This window comes from Cavia porcellus, unplaced genomic scaffold (genome assembly GCF_034190915.1).
Source record: "Cavia porcellus strain 051 isolate PalLab524CR breed Dunkin Hartley unplaced genomic scaffold, mCavPor4.1 scaffold_15, whole genome shotgun sequence".
Lineage (NCBI taxonomy): Eukaryota > Metazoa > Chordata > Mammalia > Rodentia > Caviidae > Cavia > Cavia porcellus.
The window spans coordinates 47904500-47924720 of NW_026947498.1; positions in this window are offsets into that span (position 1 = coordinate 47904500).

Sequence of the window (20221 nt, forward strand, 5' to 3'; positions counted from 1 at the left end):
AGCTTCCAGCCCTACTTAAATGATAGCCATGGAGTAGCTTAATTATTTAAGGTGTTTTATCTACAATTTAATGCAGAAAGAAATTTAATAGCTTATACTCTGAGTTAACCTAATCTTAAAAAACACAAATTCTCCAAGCTACCTAAAAAATTATAATAGGATTTGAATAAAAGTTAAGCCCACAACATATCACCATCTGATTCTGAACAAACTGACAGGATGGACCTGTTTCAACCCCACAGACCTCTCTGCTCTAGAATACAGGAAAAGAGAAAGTCTCAGTGGGAAACCAATCCTAGTAAAACTTTTTTGTTCTTCCAGATAATCAAAAAATGTAAGGTTCAAGGAACATTCAAGTTCCCAACACTGAACATGACTAAATATGAGTATTACAAACTTCACAGTTTCCCCTCTCCTTCAAACAGTATGAACTGCACTGGAAATGCAGAATCTTCCCAAGCTGCAAAAACAGGAAAGCACATTTTTTTCCATGAGAACTAATTTCCTCAGTAATAATCTTTTATGTTTTTATGATATTTTTCAATCCCATTCCCCTTGATCATCAGCAAAGCCACAGTATAGCTGCATAGGTCTAGAGAAGCCTGTCCCACACCCTGCTATCTCCCTGTAAATCTGGAATTAGAGGAACCCAGATGCCTGTCTCATCCTCCTACACTGCCTAGGGGCAGCCAACATGGGAAGTGCTTGGGACCCCACAGCTAGCTTTTTGGAAGGAACCCAGGAGAACGATGAAGGAGCAAATGGCAAACTGAGACCTCTAGCCCACATAGAATAAGTGTGGGAGATAGAGTCATGAAAGAAAACGGAAGTCACACACCTGAAATCTCTGAGAGGATAGTAACTGAAGTAAGGAAACAACTTCATGAGATTGTAAAATAATGTCTCATGTAAAAGAAAAAATCACAAACATACTGAAAGAATTATTCAGCAGGTCTAAAGAAGACAGATAATAAAGGGGAGCATAGGAAAATGATGGAAACCTTGAATGAATATAGAAAGGAATTATAATTCATGAAACAGATTCAAAGAGCAATGCAAGAAATTAAAAATTCAATCAAAAGCTGGCAAAACCACTTGAATGAGACTGTATCTTGAAGACAGGCTTACAGCTAGTGATCGTGAAAAGAAAGATCTCTTAAAATTAACATGGAATCAGGAAATAACAATTCAGTGGCTACAAGATGAGGCAAAGAAGCATAAGTTAAGAGTGATAGATGTAGGTGAAGAAGCAGGGGTCAACACAAATGAAATTAAAAAGATATTCACAGAAGTAATAGAAGAAAATTTCCCAAACTTGGGAAATGGATCTGGCATGCAGATATGTGAGGCATATAGGACTCAAACTAACCATAACCAAAGTAAATCTATACTCAGACATATAATAATCAAGATCCCAGAAATTTAGCACAAGAATAGAATATTAAAAGCTGTTAAAGAAAAGAGACAGATCACCTATAAAGGAAAATCAATCAGAATCACATCAGACTTATCAACACAACCATCAAGTCAAGAAGAGTTTGAAGTGTTTCAAACCCTGAAAGAAAACAACTTCCAACCCAGACTGATCTACCCCACAAAACTATCTTTCAAAATTGATGGAAAAGTAAGATACTCCATGATAAAGAAAAACTGAAGGAATTCATGACTACCAAACCAACACTACAGAGAGTACTAAAGGATATTCTAGAGAGAGATAAAGATGACCATGGTTCCAGGAACAGCAGCCAAGGAGGATCACCAAACAAAACAGGCAATTGAATGAAGGGGAAAAGTAGAGGGCCAACAACAGGAGGATAGCAGGGCAGAAACAAACCAATGGATCCAGCTGTAACCATTAATGTACACAGCCTCAGGTCAGCAATAAAAAGAAACACAGGGAGAGTGGATCAAGAAACAAGATCTATTGATACACTGTACACAAGAAACACATTTAACTGGAAAGGAAATTCATAGACTGAAAATCAAAGGAGATAGAACAATTGTTTCATGTGACAGGAGGCCAAAGGGGGGGGGGGGAGCTGCAGTGTCTTGCCCATCAACCACAGAATGTATAAGAAAGATACGATATTTTCATGCAGTAGAAAAATACCCAGTTATAAAGTAGAAGGCTTTTGTAGTTAAATGAACACAACTGGAGATCATGTTCACAGCCAAAACAGTTCAAACTCATACATGTGAGCCCTAGTATAACAAACAAAAGGAGTTAATGGGATCCAAAAGCAAATAGTTAATGTAAGAGCAAAGGGGAGGAAACACCTGGGAGGGGAAGGTGAAAACTACTGTCAGTTTCTTACTGTCTTATCTTGAACTCCTGCATTGTTTACACAATTTTGTTAGGTTTGGGGCTGTTCTGTCTTGTTTTGTTAGATTTTATGCTGTCAGATGGTCGGGGCAGCTATTTTGAATGGGATATTTTATGGTAATCATGGTTTCCTATTATATTGCTCTGAAGTCTTATAATACTTTCATTCATTGATTTGATTGGTTTCATTGTTTTGTTTGATTTTATTATGTGTGATGATATGAACAGGTATTTTGAAGAAAACAAGACATTATGGCAGCTATTGTTGATTTACTATCATCCTGCTTTGAAGTCCTACTATGCTTTTGTTCTTCTGTTTTGATTGGTTCTATCCTGTTGTGGTTCATTTGATTTTATTATGTATGATGATACAGACAAAATTTTTGAGAAAAATGATATATTATGGTAGCCATTTCCTGTTATTTAGTTTTGAAGTCCTGTAATGCTTTCATTCTTTTGAATGGTTTTATACTATATTGTTATGTTTGATATTAATATGTGTGAAGGTTTGCTCAACTATTTTAAAGAAAAGAAACATTATGGTAGCTACTGTTGATGTCTGGTTGTCTGGTTGTGAAATGCTGTGTTGCTTGCATTGCTCTGGTTTGATTTGCTTTGTTTCGTTCTCTTTTGTTTTATTCTCTTTAAAATAAAAAAATTTAAAAAGGAATATAAATTTTAGTCATTTATGGGAAAATAGGAGCAATTTTGAGACCATACACTAAGTGAAATAAACCAGACATGAAAGATTAAATTTTTCAAGACTTGTTTTACATAAGAAGCCTAAAATATAAATAATTTTAAAAGCAAAATAAAATAGAGGTGATAGGAAACAGGGATCCCAAGACTTTGTGAAAATGATAGGAGAATTTAGAAAAATAATTTTAAAAAGACATAATATGTTTATGTACTAATTACCAGAATGACTACAATCACTATGTTTTGCAAATATATGATACTAAAAATAAGGAACACAAAACTCAAAGACTTTATTGGATAGCATTGTTAAGTAATTACCTTACATACAGAGTTCTCAGTCGGTGACCCCTAGTTGAACTAATTTGACATTTGTAATAATCTAAGAAAAGGCCTGAACAATACTTACACATAATGGAAATTAAAAGGAAGGAGCCTAATACAAATATTATACACAAAAGTCTGGTAAAATATTTTTCTTAACAAAATGAGCAAAACTCAGGAAATGTAGGATAACAAGACCAGTTAAGAAACATCAACACTTGTTCAAACTTAAGGTTATGCCAGTGCTCTGCTTACATATCCAATCAAAGTCAACCCAGCAAAGTTAACCTTCATGGGAGTATTGTTTTTACAGTCATAAAATAATGTCAAGAATTTTCATAGCCATTCTCCTAGCAGTGAGTGATCATGTAGCCTGCCCAGAATAAAGCTGAATTTATAACAGCACTCATAAATGTCTATGGGCAGAGTAGAAATCACTGCACCAGTGGTAAAACCACACTAATAAAGACTGTTCACAACACTGTATACATTAAAGATATTAAGATCACTGGTTATTTAACATAATTATAAATCTTACTGTTCACATGTCCAAAATTTGGGGTGTGATTATATTGTATAGCTCCTCCAGATGGAACAGACTCCTTTAAAAAGTATCCAAAACTCTTTGACAAGAGACAATTTCACAATACTGTAGAAAACGACAACAAATTTCTCCAGTTATTCTAGAAGGAACTCCAAACTCATAAAGGAAGGACATAGGGTCAGTCTATTGCAATTAAGCTTTTTCTTTAATTCACTTTCTTTTCTTTGAAAAGGAAAAATAACTAAAAAGGACTGAAACAAAGCCTGGACATCAGTCATGTGTACTCAGAGGATCATGCTGATCAAGAGAGAGGCGGTGGGAATGATGCCCTTAGGTAGAATACATCCCCAGTGCACAAAATCCAAATTGTTCTCCTTGAGACCTTCGCAATGCCCAACCATGCCCAAAAAAACAACAAACAGAGGATACTATGGTGAATGAATACTTTTCACCTTGAAGGGAATTCCAAGAAAAAGAATATGTCATTTAAAAATTTGTTTTGCTCCTTAAATATTGCATTGCTTTATAAGGACCTTATTTTTAGGATTTCTGATCAGTTGATATAATGAGCAGTGATATTATTAATATATACTATTGCAATTTATGATATAATTTTTCACAGGTATTATTTAATTCCTATGAGATTGGATTTATCCTTGTGCCCAACCACGAGATAAGGACTAGGAAGCTCAAGTAAAATATTGTCCCCAATATGATGCAGCCTACAAAGTAACTAGAATTTGAACTCATATTCTTAGAATTATTTTGCCTTTTCTTTACACAATGTTGTTGTTGACCAGTGACCAGATGACAGGAAGTCTTAAAAGGAAAAAGTTGGGAACAGCTATACCATATGTCAAAATACAGGAGATACATAAAACCAGAACCTTGCAACTTGTACTCATTTCTTAAAAAGATAGTTTGTAGGCTGATTTTATTTCTACTATGTGTTCTTTTCACTAAAGACAGCTATTGCAGAGTCACCTAATGAGAAAAGCTGGCCTTGGCAGGTCTCTGCCTAAGGACAGTTTCCAAAATGTCAAGTGATTTTTTTGCTTCGAATTCTACACTAACATTTTAGCATGAAAATAAATGTCTTTTACTTACCACTGACATTTTGCCTAATAATATTGGATCTGAGTTTAGCCACAAAATACCAGCAGTCACAGAGAAAGTTGTGCTTACTACTCATAAATAATGTCTCATAAAAATGAATTGAACTCAAGTTAAGCCTTTTGTGGTTATCATAGTAGGCAAGATTTCCAAAATTATCCTAATGTCAAATCTTCACAGTTTACGCTATCATCAAGCTGAAGACTGTTTTACTAAAAATAAGCCTTTTCTGTCACTATTATTACTCCAAGCTACCCTGCAGCTCTTTACTCAGTGCAATGATTTTGCTTGAATACAAACCTGGAAGGGTAGAATAATATGCTGATGCCACTGATGCGGCCATATTAAGTACAAGTCACTGATTGACTGCCTCATACGTTTAACTGACAATGGATGAAAAATTCCAGTAGGAAAACTAGTAAATAAATTTAGGTTTTCACAAATGCTCAGCAAGTCCATAAAGGGTGTCTCTTACCGGAAATCACGTTGCTTTCCAAAATGCCATTACTCTCAGCCATTCTCAAATTGTTCACACAGATGTGTTCCCTTCAAACTATATCTGGAGACCTGACACTGATTTTGATATAAAGAGACTACAGATCTCTGGAACATGCCAGGTCATTCAGTGTAACTCAGAAATATAGTTTTTCATGTAAACTGACAAAGTACACATGGTCAGGAATGTATTCCTAGTTTTAGAAAAGTCATTCCAAGGGGCAATGTTTTTATTTCATAAAACTCAAAATTCTTGAAACAATCCTTCCTTCATCTTGAAGAACTACAAAATGCATCACATAATTTTGGAATTAAACAGATCATTTTGTTCAACTTTCTAAATTTTAGGTGGATAGAAAAAAGGTGAATTTACTTTATAAGTACATTTCTTTTTTATTTTTATTTTTTTTTACTTTTTATCATGGCTAATTTCAAGTATATTTAAAGGTGGCTAGATAAGTGGAGTAAAACTCCATGTATGAGTAACAGTCATATCAATTGAGTCGCCTTTTTTTTTCAGCTCTAAAGATTGGATTTAGGGTCTTTTTAAAATTTTATTTTAAAGAGGATAAAACAATAAAACCAATCAAAACAAACCAGTGTAAGAGATACAGGACATCAAAACATTAGAAAATCAACAATATGCCTTTTGATGTCTTCAAAATAACTGAAGATAACTTCAGACATAGTAAAAATCAGATAGAACAGAATAGAAACAATAGAAATAAAACAATGGATACGATAAAGAACTTCAAAATAAACCAATAGTAAATCCAAAATTGCTACCATAATATGTCTTGCTATTTTGAAATAGCTGCTCCTGCCAATAGATTTAACAAAATCAAACAAAACAAAAGAGAATAAAACTCATCCCCAATGAAACAATGGAAATAATATAGGACTTCAAAACAAGACAGTAGGGATTCAACAATGGCTGCAACCCTCAGAAGAAGATCCCCACTAGATGCCACATGGTGTACTGATATCCTCTGAACCTATGATAAGACCGCTGGCCCTAGACCTGCAACATTAGTGAAATACCAAAGCACCACAGGCATCCAATTGCATTTCACTTCGATAGCTATTATCACAGCCTGTTTCTCCAGATAAGCTGATAACTTACGGAGGGTGGGGAGCAGAGGAGAGAATTGGTACTTCTTGTTTGCCAGCCTGTATACCAGAAGGGCCTGGGGTCTGGCTGTTTCTAGTCTGGTAGCAGCCCCGGCATGGCACTGGTTCCCAGACTGGGTTTGCTTGCTAGTGTGGCCTTGTTCTCTCTCCCCCAGTCCATGAATGGCCAAACGAAATCACATTTTCTATCATTCTTCACATCAGGACTTTCCGCCCTCCTCTCAACACACCAAAGAAGGTTGTGATTAGACAGCATCATGGACTCATGACTTCTGATTAAAGCAACAGGACACATGAGGGAATCCCCCATCCCCGGGCTGAAGAGTGAGCATCACAGAGGCTCAGCACAATCAGCTGCACCCAGGTAGCTTGTGGTTTGGCCCTGGAGAAATAGGTTATAGTTATAGGCTTATCTGGACACCTTTGTCATACATTTCATAGCCAAATAGAGGAAGAGGACTAGTCTGCCTTCAGGAGCTCCCTATAGTTTACATCTGAATTTAAGGGTTTTATGCATGCTAGGCAAGTGCTGTACCTATAATTTACATCACCGGCCCTTTTTTTAAATTTTATTTTGTGACAAGTTTCACAAAGTTGACCAGGCTGGTGCTGGATTTGCAGTCCTCTTGTGTTGGCCTCCCAGGTAGCTAGAATTATAGACATGTGCTACCTCCTCACATGGCAATTTGCCAGTCTTTTAATCTCCTTGCTTCTCACATAAGGAATTTAAAATCTAAAGAAATAACAAAGACTACTTAATTGTTTTGCGACTGATCCATGACTCCATGACTGAAAGCTAATTTTTAATTGATCATTTTTGCTTACTCAACTTCATAGCTCTTTCAATTTGTAACACAGTGTCACATGCTTTAATTTCTAATAGGGTCTACGTCACCACTCACCTTCTCCATATGAACTTAAGAGATCTATAATTAGGAAATTTATCTGAACTGTCACTGATGAACCTCTCCACCACCTAGAAAAGAGCCACTATGAATAAATGATACAGAAGACTAAGTACATCTTGACCTGGATTGTGAGAACACTAGAGCCAATAAAGTTATTCAAAGTGCCTTTCTATGTTTGGCATCAGGAAGTCATTCTGTCAGTAGATGGAAGTTTCTCAGCAATCTTGTTTCAGATCTGTCTGGGAATGTTTAACATGAGCCAAAATATATCACCCGTTTGGGTTTGGTTTTGGGTTTTTACTGCCTTTTGCTTATTTTTAACACAGATGGGAAACTATGGAATAAAACCGAGATAGAACCATATAACTAACAATTTAGTTTCTTAGTCTACTGTTGTCCTTTCTTTAAATTCTTTAAATCTTTAAATCAAACCAAACTATCCAATGCAGCATCAGATAGCAGCCCATAAAAACAAGTCACTGGCAGTCTTCCTCTGTAAACCTGAAATCCCTTTGTTCTGTCTCTAGTCTTGCTTTTGCTCCATTCTATCCCATTTTGGTCCAGTTTCCAATCTTTCTCTTACTGTTTTATACTACAACAACTTTGTCTTGCACAACTTGATATCTTAGTTGTGCTGGCTACTCCTGTATCTAAGTCCCTGAGTGTACTCTTTCACAAGCCCTTCCTTTGAACTCAAAGCCATCAGAGAGGGATTTAGGAGTATGTCAAATATGATCAAGGCTGCTGACACGTCATTGTGCGGTAAGATATGTTTTTAACCTGTGAAGTCATTGTTCTCTCCCAAGGAAAGTTGGCTACCATTGTTATTTGATGATGTTGTTTCACTTATATCAACCAAAAGTTTGCTTGTCCACAATGGTGAAGAAAGATGTCTTGTTTTCTCCCTCCACAACTGTTGAAGGTAATAGAGATACTTGATGCTTCTTTTATATGCATCCAGTCAGCCTTTTTTAAAAAAGGATCCCAACATGTTCATTAAAAGAAATGTTCTGGCTTATTTTTGGCCAAGGAATTCAAAATTAATAATTTCTCTTAACTGCATGGAAAAATATGATACAGTGATTTAAGAGATGATCCCAAATAATGTAAACAGTAAAAGAAATCTAATCTCACTCTCTTTTTGAACATTAAGACACACTAATCTTTCCACATTCAATCATTTCTTAGCCCTCCTTTGACACATATGACTGAAGAATAAATTAGTCAGTGAAAAAGTGTATAGTAAAGGTCCTTAAAGATGCACTGGCCCACTATGAATATGGGTATTTCAACCTAGTTCTATGCATGTACTAGAGAAGACAGATGTTTACTGTTACTAAGCAAACATGTAAGTTTTCTTGTGTAATTATTAAATTCTGGCTTGTGTTATTCCACAAAATAACTTCATAAGTTAAAATAGTTTTCTAGCAGCTGTGGTATAGGAAGTACAAAAATGTGTTAGTTTCTTGCTCATCGTATTGTTATAATTAAACACACAACATCATTAATACCAGAAATTATACAATAAAAATATCTTTAAATGAATGAAATTTTGTTACTTATATGTACAGACCATCTAATTTTCCTTAGCATTCATCTTAACAAGAGAGTCTAGCTTCCAGTCTAGGAGAAAAGATGTAGTGTTATTTATCTGCCACACACAAAAATGTGGCTACTTCAGTAACTGATTGTGCCTTCAGCTTCTGTTTGCAGCTCTTCCATGCATTTGGCACTGTGTTTCACAACCTCAGACTCAAGACTTCTTCAAAGGTGATGCCTTTGAATCTCAGACGCTGACCTCACATAGTAACCATGAGTACACACAATCTCTGTAGCCACAAGAGAAGAGGGTGCCAAAGTCAGCAACCACCAGCAACTCACAACATTCAGAGCAACAAGAAGTCACATTGAGAGGGCTTAGGTATGTCATCTAAGCATAATCTATGCATACCTGCATAGTCAAGGTACTTCTCTCGCCGATAATGCTAAAACAGGAGATAAGTTCCAGGCCAGGAGGCAGATGGGGGGATGAGGTCAGTACCAGGCATGGGTTAGATTTCAACAAGGGACAAGAAGATGGCAGCTTGATAGGTAGCTGGGTGGAGAGCCTCTCTGGGAAAAACAGCTCAGATGCTGAAATTTGACAACATGAAGAGGGCCAGACGAGGGGAGAGGGATTCTTACGACCTAGGAGGAAACTGAGGGAAAAAAAAGGGGGGGGGAAGAGGAAGAAAAAATGTGGGTGGAGGGCTGGAGCCCAATGCGCTCATTGAGACCTGTCCATGCTGTGCTGGGCACACTGTGGAGTCAGAGGATTCACGGTGGCGCTGAAGCCTCAGCCTCCAATAAAGGGAGTTGGTGAGTCCCGGCCCTTGGTGGAAGGACTCAGCCCAGCGTGGAGTGTAGCCAAGGTGGAGAACTGCATTAATTCGTGGTGAGTGCTACAAATTGGGTCCCGCGGCGGGGTGGGGCAGGCTGGAGGACACATTGGAGTTGGGCAGAATAGGCCTGAGTCTGGTGCTGTCAGTCAGTGGCCCCTGGCCCAAAGAGGACTGGTGAGACCTGCTTGGGCTGAGCCATGCCCCTGGTTGGGACCCAACGGCCAGGGACAAAACTGCCCCAAACCTGTGACGTTTGCAAAGCACAGGCTAACGTGCTGAAGGCATTCACCAGTTGACTGGCTCAGAGAAATGGGGCTAGCCCACAATCCCTGTGTGCATCTCAGATAACAGCAAACTGGAGAAGGCAGCAAGCCCCCAGTCAGCACGCTTCAGAAAAACCATAAGCCGTACTGAAAGGGCCTGAGACTCCACCATACACCTGTCTGAAAGAAACCAGAAACATCACAAGAGAAAGAAATAAGAAAAAACCTCCAGCCGCTGACCCTGGGAAAATAAGTCCAGGAGAGGTAAATACAGAAGAGATCGAGGGCAGCAATCATGCAATATTGGCCACAATATCAGCGGACATAAAGAAATACCTTCATGACCTCATAGACGAACTTAAAACTGAAATTCTAATCCAAGTGAGGCAAGATATAAAAAGATTAGATTTCAACAAGTAGATGAATACTTTAAAAATCAAGTCTTACATGACATGCCTGTTGATTAGAATTACTGTGCTTTCTGGTCTTCCAGATAATAAAAGGATACTTGAAATATACCCCAGATATTCGTTTCCAGTTTCTGCTTCGGAGAAAGTTTTACAACCTGGGAGTTGTATAATATTATCTCTTTCTTAGATCTCTTTCTTTTCTTAAAATAAAAGCTGAGATGCTAAAAATATATTTCAATTCACATAATTCGGGAAAAAAAGATGACCTCAACACTGAATATTATGACTAATAGTTCAATCCAAACTTCTACTTTAAATCAGACAGTATATTTGGCAGATATTTTTCTAAAACAATTATATAGAAACACTCGAACGACTGAATCAGAAGATAACACATTTTATTTTTGCAGGTTGCCATATAACCTTCTCAGAGGATTCTGGAATAGATTGAAAGGGCTTTATTTACTGTGCAACTTGGACAGCCCACATGCGGTCACTGACAGATCCCACTGTAAATGTGTTCACAGTGGCACAGTGTATCACAGGTCAGGAACAAGAAGAAATGACTCAATGCTGTGTCAGTGTGGCATTGTCTGGGCACTGTAAAAATACTGTCTTCCCTCATGCTTTCTAGAAAAGATGTTCATTTAACATTATCAAATTCCCACCCTCTCAGCATGGTTTAATAAAACTGAAAAGAATCACCCAATTTTATAGATCTTTCCAAATTATCAGTTTACATTTTAAGACAAAATTAATTTAAATCTTCCTCTGAAATATAATAATGTCTAAACCTACTTGTTAGTGAAGCTCATAGCTTTGCCATTCCAAGTTAAATTCTGACTTTGAAACATCACTGGCAAGTCTAAAAATTAAAATAAGAAAATATGAAGCAATGGAAAAATCTCCCCTGGCTCACAGTGTTGAACGGAAGGTATTTCCAATCCTCAACATGTGTTTTACAGCTTTCTTTTATGAGAAAGAAAGATCACTTCACAAGGAAAATAAATCTTTCTAGAAGTATGCTACCTTTACTTTTACATTTGTAAAAGGAATGGGTAACATTTAAAAAGAGCATTTCAACTTAATTGCCTTGTCTACATACTTTAAAGAATAGCATCGATTCTGAAAATATTTCACCAAGTCTGATAGAAACTGCAATACCGATTATTGATTGATCATTTATCTAGAACAAAGTTGTCATTTATGGGTAGAATGAGAGGCAGATATTCATTTTACTTGTGGTATTCCAAAGTCAAGTAGTGTATTTATTTCAAAAGGGTAAAAAGTATAACTTTTTAAAAATTTATATCATTAACCTTCCCTCATTTATTGCAAATTAAGTACTAAGGTACCAGAAATTTTTTTAAAAATCTCTTTGAGCAAAAATGTGTTTCTCAAAACGTTTCTATATAATAATGTTAAAAGTGGAAATGGGGTATTCGTGATAAAAGAAAAAGACAAGGGGAGGGACATCTGTATCAATTATCACTAAAAATATTAGAAATTAAACTATGTTCAAGTAACTGCAACTCATTTTTCCTCAAACTGTGAAAAATTTTCTCAACTACTGCATTCTTCCATATCTGCTAAGCAAGAGTTATTTATCAGCTGCAGCAAAATGAGTTTTTCTCATTTGTTATAGAAAATAGTTAACATTTTTTTGACTTGATAGCAAAAGCTGTGTTGTTATCATTGAGCATTTGTCAATTGTTTGACATCAAGCAAAACAAATATATGTATCTCTTAAACTGTAGAACCAAATATATGGTTCCATTATATATCACAGTAGAAGCAGTATGTTCTGGAGGAAGCTGGCATGAAGCCTGGATTTTCCCTTTTAAGTACTACAATGCCAGCTATTATGCAAGCATGGAGTTACATAAATAGGAAGTCAAATGATGTTCTGTTTTTGATAATAAACCTTGGGAAACTGAAAGAAAATACCCAAAACATAGATGCTGCTACATGTAAGATAAATACAATAATTTTTAAGGCATATTATCACTACCTGTCAAAAAATATAAGTATAAAACTTAAACTGGCAGATTTAATCAATATTCATCCCTCCATATGGAAGTACTTTTTTTAATAAAAGAAATAACTGATTCACCTTTTCTCCAATGCCCTTTCTCTAACATCATTATTTAAGTCTGCCCTATATAGTATGAAAATAAACAAGGAATGAAATCACATTTTAGTAAAAATTGATTGTAAGATTATACAAATGCTTTCTATATACATCATACTCTCAACTTTATGCAGAGAGTAAAGTTGAAATTTGTTCCTATAACCCTATCTGTCTCAGAGTCCTTCAGTTTTCAACCCTCTTTGAAACTACAAGGCTATCCAAAATCCTAGCACCACTGCCCTTACTGTCTATCGCTTTATCCCACATTCCTCCTCAAGTCTACCATTAAGAAACTCCAACAAGTTACTGCAGATATATAGGTATTTGTAAAATGCTTATTGCCTAATGGCCCATGAATTATTAAATGAAATAAAATATATAAATATGAGTCTGATCTCTTTAAAAGGTTATTTTTAAATCTTTGTAACCAAGTTTTTTTAAATTAGTTACTAAAAAAAAAGCTAGTCTACAGAAGACACTAAAAAAAGAAAACAAAACCAAGTAAAATGTTGCAAAACATGAATGACCATGAAAAAAACCAGAGTCCATAGAATTGCTCCAAATAGAAATCCAGGACATTAAAAATTCTATCATAAGTAGGAGCAGCAGTCAGTCATGATAGTGCATAGCTCCAATCCCAGTATCTGAGGGCTGAAGCAGAAAGACTGCCACAAGTTTGAGGTCAACCTGGACTGTGTAGTGAGTTCAAGGCCAGCCAAAACTACATAACAAGACTATGTCTCAAAAATCAAGCAAACAAACAGAAGTGTGACCAGTAAAAGTGACCAGGGTGAGGACAGAGTATCAGCAATATAAGATAGATGACCAATTAATTAGAGATACCTTGAAAACAAAACCAAAAACGTGTTTGGATAATGGATCCAACAGCTCTGAGATGATGCAGAGAAGACAAATCTAAGACTAACTGGAATTAATAAAAAATCAAAAGACAGTGCAAATGGCATAAAAAGAATATCCTAGAGACAATAAAGCTAACACTGATAAAGAAGTCATAGAATGAATATACCAGGGAAGGTGAGCAGTTAAATAGAAGGGAAAGGTAGGGAATCAGCAACAAGAAAATAAGGTGATGACAGGAATAATTCCATACATATCAATAATAGCTCTCAGTGTGAATGGTCTCAGTACCTCAACCAAAGACAAAGACTGAACAATTCTCAACAGCATACTGCATATAAGAAACACACTTAACTAAAGGAAACTCATAGACTAAAAATCAAAGAATAGGGAACAATACTCTATGCAGTGTGAAACTGAAAACAAGTAAATATGCATTCAGACAAAATGGGCTTTGGGCCAAAACTACTAAAAGAGTCAAAGAAAGTAATTACATATTGGTTAATGGGGCAATCCAATAGGAGGAGATAACAATAATTAATATAGATGCACCAAACAATAGCACAACCAACTTCATAAAACATTTACTACTGGACATAAAGACCAGATAAAAAAAGCACAATAATACTGGTGGGGGGCATCAATGCCCCACTATCACAAATAAACAGATCATCTAGACAAAAAATCAACAAAGAAATATCAGAGTTGAATAAATCCTTCAAACAAATAGACTTCAAAGGTATCTACAGAGTGTACAACTCAACACAATACATTCTTCTCAGCAACATATGAAACTATCTCCAAAATTGACCACACACTACTTAAGTAAAAGAATTGAAATGATACCAAGCATATTGATTACAGCAGAGTGAAGTTAGAAATCAGTGAAAAAAGCATATAGAAATTATGCAAATTCATGGGTCCTATAAAACAAGAACAATCCAAAGCCAAATCTAGTAAAAGGAAAGAAATTATAAATATCAGTGCGGAACTTAATGAAATTGAGAACAAAATAATATTAAAAAAATCAAAGAATTGGTAGTCAAAAAATAAACAAAATAGACAAGACCATAGCCAATGTAACCATTAAAAGGAAAGAAAAAAAAAAACAAATCAATGCCATTAGGATTCAAAAAAGGCTAAGTCACATTGAACAGTGCTAAAATCAAAAAGATTGTTAAAAACTTATTCCAAAACATGTATACCAACAAATTGGAGGATTCAGAAAAAAATGGACAGATTCCTAGATACATGCAAAGCATGAAAACTGAACCAAGAATATTTAAAACCCTGACTAATTCAATGACAGAAAATGAAATCAAAACAATAATAAAAAAAATACCCACTAAAAAAAAATCCACATCAGAAGACTTTCCTGCTGAGTTCTCCAAAAACTGTAGAAAACTTCAAATATCAATATGCCTCTAACTTTTCAATGAAATTAAAAAAGAAGGAGTATTCTCAAATTCATTCTTGGAAGCTACTACTACCCTGATTTCAAAACCAGACAAATGTCCAACTAAAAAAACAGAACTATAGGCCAAACTTTAATAAAAACAGATGCAAAAATTGTCAACAAAGATACTAGCAAACAGAATGCAGTTTGCTTCAACCCAGGGATGGAAGGATGGTTCAACACATGCATAATTCAGCACATGAGCAGAATTAAGACATAATATGGTACACAAGCAGAATCAGGGGCAAAAATATATACAATCACTTTCAACACATACAGAAAAAGCTTTTAACAAAATCCAATGTCTTTTCATGGTAAAAAAAAAAAAAACGAAGAAAATGGTATAGATGGACCTTATGTCAATCTGATAAAAAGCCATTCATGACAAACCTACTGCCACCATCATATATTAAAAGGTAAAAAATTGACAGCTTTCCCTCTAAAATCAGGAACAAAACAAGGATGTACACTACCACCATGCCTATTCAACATAGTACAGAAACATTAACAAGATCAATTTGCAAGAAAAAGAAATAAAAGGGATATATATAGGAAAGGAAGAAGTCAAATTATTATTTGCATGTGACATGATTCCTCTATATACAAGACTTTAAAATTCATCAAGATTCTCAGATTAATAACCAAATTCAGAAAGGTAGCCAGATACAAAATCAACACACAAAAATCAATACCCTTTAATACACTATGATTCCACTGAAAAAAGTACCATTCATAAAAGCACTAGCAATAATTAAATTCATAGGAATTAACTTTACTAAGGAAGTAAAGATCTCTGCAGTGAAAACTACTAAGAAACTACATGAAAACTACAGTACAGTACTCAGAAAATCAAGGGGAACATCAGAAAATGCAAAGATATCCAGTGTTGCTGGATAGGCAAAACCAATATAGTTAAAATGCTTATAGTTCTAAAACTTATATACAGATTTAATGCAACCTCAATCAAAATACAAGTAACATCCTTTATGGAATGAAGAATGGAGAAAACAATCCTGAAATTCATATGGAACCAGAAGATCCAAGTAACCAAGTCAATCCTGGTTAACAAGAGCAACATAAGAGGTATCACAATCCCAAATCTGAAGTTATATTACAAGTCTACAGTGATTTTTTGGAAAAAGAAAAAGAAAAACATAGTACTGACACAGAAAACAATATCAACAGAACCAAATAGAGGATGCAAGCATATTCAACTATTTGATCTTTCAAAATGGGGCCAGAAATACACAATGGAAGAAAGATAGCTTCTTTAACAAATGTTAGGAAAATCGTCTACCCATATGCAGAAGATTGAATCTAGATCCATATTTCTCACCATATATTAAACTAAAATCAAAATGTATTAAAGAACTAAACATTAAAACAGAAACTAACCAGATGGAAGATAAAAAAAGGTAAAACTCTTGAAGACATAGGTGTAGGCAAGGACCTTCTGAATAGAACTCCAACTGCATAGAAAATAGTACCAAGAAGCAACTGGAATCATACCAAATTAAGAAGTTTTTGCACAGCAAAAGAAAACCAACAGAGTAAAGATATAATCTACAGAATGTAAAAACATTTTTGCCAGTGACTCTCCAGACAAAGCACTAGTAGCTAGAATATATATATGAAGAACTTTTAAAAAATAGATTCCCCCCAAAATTAAAAACAATCAAAAATAGGTAAGTGAAATGAATAGACACTTTTCACAAGCAGTACAAATTGCCAAAAATTACATGAAGAAATGCTTAACATCACTGGCCTTTAGAGAAATACAAATGAAAACAACACTGAGATTCCATTTTAGCCCAGAAAAAAAAATGATCGTCATCAAGAAATCAAATGACAACAAATGCTGGAGAGGCTGCAGGGGAAAAGGAACACTTCTACATTGTTGGTGGGTAAACTAGTACAACCACTATGGAAATGTATAGAATTTCTCAGAAAGTTAAAACTAGGAATTCCATTTGACCTAGCTATTTCTTCTAGGTATCTTCTCAAAAAAGTTAAAAGATATCATATTACAGTGATATTTATATACCCATGTTGATAGCTGCACAATTTATGAGATAAATCTTGATCTTGAAATTAATATAAATATATTATGTACAAAAACGTAGTACACACAAGAAACATAAACATTATGTACTGCAAGTATGTGCTAATGAAAAAAAGAAATGGTTTGTAAACTATTGGTAGATCCACCTGAAATAAAAATTATTTGCAGCTGGGAGTTTAGCTCAGTGGCACAAGCACCTGCCTGGCAAACGCAAGGTCATGAGTTCAATCCCCAGTACCAATAAATAAATAAATAATCATTTGCTTCCTGGTCATAAAATAGATCTATATTATCTCAATACATTTGAATAATTATTGCAGGCCAATTCGTCATCATGCACTCTTTTCAAATAATCAATGAGCAAGATATGGGCCCAATATCAAAGTATTCATTTTAAATGATGTCAATGATATACAAATTATAATACAGAATAACTGATGCAATGAGGTATATGATAGAGAAAAAGACATGGAATTATTTTTAGAGTTTTTGTTTATTTAAGGTTCATAGACATAAAGGTCTGTTTGCTAAAAACGTGCATATTTGTCTTTAAACCTGCCATGATGCCATGCAATATTGACAATGGTTTATTCACTTAGAATAATGAACTATTTCTCAAAAGTCCACAAATTGTATTGGTGTGGTTTGGAAAACATTGCCTACTTAACACTTATGTTGCATTAACATGGAGTCATTTCTTGTCATAGAAAATGGGGAGGACAAAAGATATCTGTGTTTTGGGTAGAAGGTATTTTAAATGTTAATTCTGGGCACAGATCATCAAGGATTAGCTCATTTATGGCACATAAATTCAGAAGGAGCTGAAAGTGGACCATCATCATGAGGACATGAGCTAAAAGTGACTGACTAGGGCTTGTCCAAGCCAAACTTTTTAAAAACAAGTCTATTATTCACTGTCTCACTTTTTCTCCTAAAGTTAGGTCACTAATTAATCAACATATTTTTTACATATATTTCTCCTACATATTTTCACAGTATAGTCTTTAGAATCACATCAAGGCCATCCTGTCTTCTCTTTACTGACTGATTTAAGATTTCTTTGTGTCCCATTGTCAGTAAGAGATCATGCAAATATATAAGGAAAAATACTGAAAGCTCAGGTTTCTGGTTCCAATGTATTAGAAATTGTCCACTTAGATAACTGGTAGTTGCTTTTCTTTGCTCCCCTTCCTTGGAAGTTTACTTTAGATGCTGTTGCCATATTTATGTCTTCTGTGATCTGTTTGGATAAGTCACCAATTTCTCCTCTCATTACAAGCCAGCTGGTTCCTAATCTTTTTTTAGTTAATTTCATCAGTTTTTTTCCCATCCTTCTTTAAGCAGTTGGGGGTGGGGAGAAATGATGATTTTTAAGCATTCAGATGAAAAAATTTCAGAAAAGCCAAATAATAACTGAGTATCATTATTATCAACAAAATTCAAAGGCACAATTTGGCTTGACATCTCTTCATCCTCATTATGCCAAGATCAAAGAATGATTTTTATTTTCACAGTGTTCAGATAATATGTATCTTTGACTGATAACTACAATTCAACTGTTGCTAAGTCCTACCATTTCTCTTCTAATTGACAAAAGAATGTAGACACGTTCTTGAAAGATGTGTTTATTACTAATGAAAATAGCCTAATTATATAATAAAAATCCTTTTATATACATCAAGACTTAAAAATTTTATTTCTCATAATGAGACTAGAAAATTTGAACTATAATACAGTAACATGAATTTGTTTGTTCCTACTTTGGGTAAATATCATTATAAACAAAATGAAAAAGAAAAACCCGTTGTTAAACATACTCCATACTGAACAAATAATAGTAATGTACATTACTCCTTAAGAGTCTTCACATAGCCCTGATATATAATTATACATGTATTCTCTGATATCATGTCTTCTTCCTATAAATGCCTTACAATATCTAAAGATTCAATTCAACTCCCAGTAGAATACAAGAGGAAAAAATTCAATATAAGAATTCAAGAGGAAAAAAATTCAATACAAGAATTAGATACAAAAGGATGCAAAATTATTTAATACAGGCTGTAATTATAACTATGGTTGAGAGGAATTTATTAACCTGTGTCTCACTACCCTAAGAGGAATGGTTTATCTATCTCTTATTAATCCACAGCAATGGTGTATGGTTTTACAAATGCAAGCATAAGGATCCAGGTGAGTGCTTCACATCATCGATTCCCATTCCACTACTCTCCCACCTTCCCATGCCCATCCACGATTTTTGTGGGACACAGTGCAAAAGACTTGAGACTAGTGACCTTCACAACATTTCTCTGTATTTATTACACACCCAGGAGCAGAACAAGCTTGGATCTTGACTCACTGCAGCTGGACTGTAAACGAAGAAGCTGGCCGCACCCATTTCTACTGGGAATTGTGAGAAAGAGTTTGGGGGGAAAATCTGCTGGCCGATGTTTTTCTGGGCTAAACCATCTCAATTTAACAAAGTTATTCTCCAAAATCAGCTGATTCCTGTGGAATAAATGCATTGTTGTCCTTTTACCATTGCAAAATGTAAATCCAATTTACAGACTGATAAATGTCAGGTATCTCATTGTTAAAAATACAAAAATGACACAAAGATACCAGCTGCCTAAAAATTATGAAATGGAACACAAACTTATTTTTAAAAAGTATTTAAATGAGTAACTCATTCAGGTATCATATTTAAGCCAAGATATTTTTAGATTCTACAAAGAATACTTACACAGTTTTCATCCTTGTGTCAGAAGTAGTACTAAGTCAGGGTGGTTCCACTATCTTAATTCACTGTGTGGCCAACAAAAGGAAGTGGGACAGGAGGAGAGAATGGAGCAGGAGCCAACCCATAATGCAGAAGAAATAACACAGGTGGGAGTGAATGGGATACTAAGCCACGTAAATGTGATGTATCTTTAAGCCATTGCAATGGTGAAAACAGAGCCCTTTGTATCAATTCAATTCTCCTTTATCCAGAATCTATGAAAACAGAATTGTGTAGTTCAGTGAAAGGCTAGATCTTCAAGACTTCACAGCACCTTAATATCAGGGGTAGGGAGGTATTTCCCACACATTTTTAGTATTTAACTGCATTTTATTTTCAAATAA